We start from the raw sequence: 1,019 nt of genomic DNA, 5'->3' as shown, positions 1-1,019 counted from the left end.
TATATATATATATATATATATATATTTGTGTGTGTGTGTTATATAGGAGTGGCTGTGCGGTAAGTATCTTGCTTGATAACCACATGCTTCCAGGTTCAGTCCCACTGAGTGGCACCTTGGGCAAGCGTCTTCTACTATAGCCTCGGGCCGACCAAAGCCTTGCGACTGGATTTGGTTGACGGAAACTGAAAGAAGCCCGTCATATATATATATCCTCACCCTCATCGTGACCCACACCGCACCCATGCTTTCCCCACTCTCGCATCCCCCACCTCCCAACACCCTCACATCACACCACGCTTCACCATATCACACAACACATCACTTCACAACACACCACCACGCACACAACAGCACTGACCAATTCCCATCCCCACATTTTCAAACCTTCACACCTAATACACACACAGGCATACGTTAAGATCACCAGCATTCTCTAACACACACGCACCTTCGTTTTGGGATCACTACTACTTTGTTATCTCCCCTTCTTCTTAACTCTCCTGTGTGATCCTTCTGTCCGGCATTCGCCATGCTAGATCGTTGACCACTCTTTGTTTCTTTCTGTGTTCCTTTCTGTTGAAGAACGTAGGCTCGAACCTTTGAAGACTTTCTCTATTCCCGAGCGTTATACTAATGCATCCATTTGTTGTTTACACCACCTGTCTTCGTCTGTTGTTTTTTGTGAATTCTCCCATATATATATATGTATGTATGTATGTATGTATGTGCGTGTATATGTATGTGTGTCTGTGTTTACACCCCACCTCCAGCATCGCTTGACAATCGATGCAGGTGTGTTTACGTCCCCGTAACTTAGTGGTTCGGTAAAAGACACCGATAGAATAAGTACTAGGCTTACAAAGAATAGGTCCTGGTTGTCGACTTGCTCGACTAAAGGTGCTTCAGCATGGCCGCAGTCAAATGAGTGAAATAATAAAAGAATAAAAGAATGATATATATATATATATATATGCGTGTATGTGTATATATATATATATATGTATGTGTGTGTATGT

Source organism: Octopus bimaculoides, chromosome 22, assembly GCF_001194135.2.
Source record: "Octopus bimaculoides isolate UCB-OBI-ISO-001 chromosome 22, ASM119413v2, whole genome shotgun sequence".
Lineage (NCBI taxonomy): Eukaryota > Metazoa > Mollusca > Cephalopoda > Octopoda > Octopodidae > Octopus > Octopus bimaculoides.
This window is presented reverse-complemented; position numbering follows the sequence as displayed.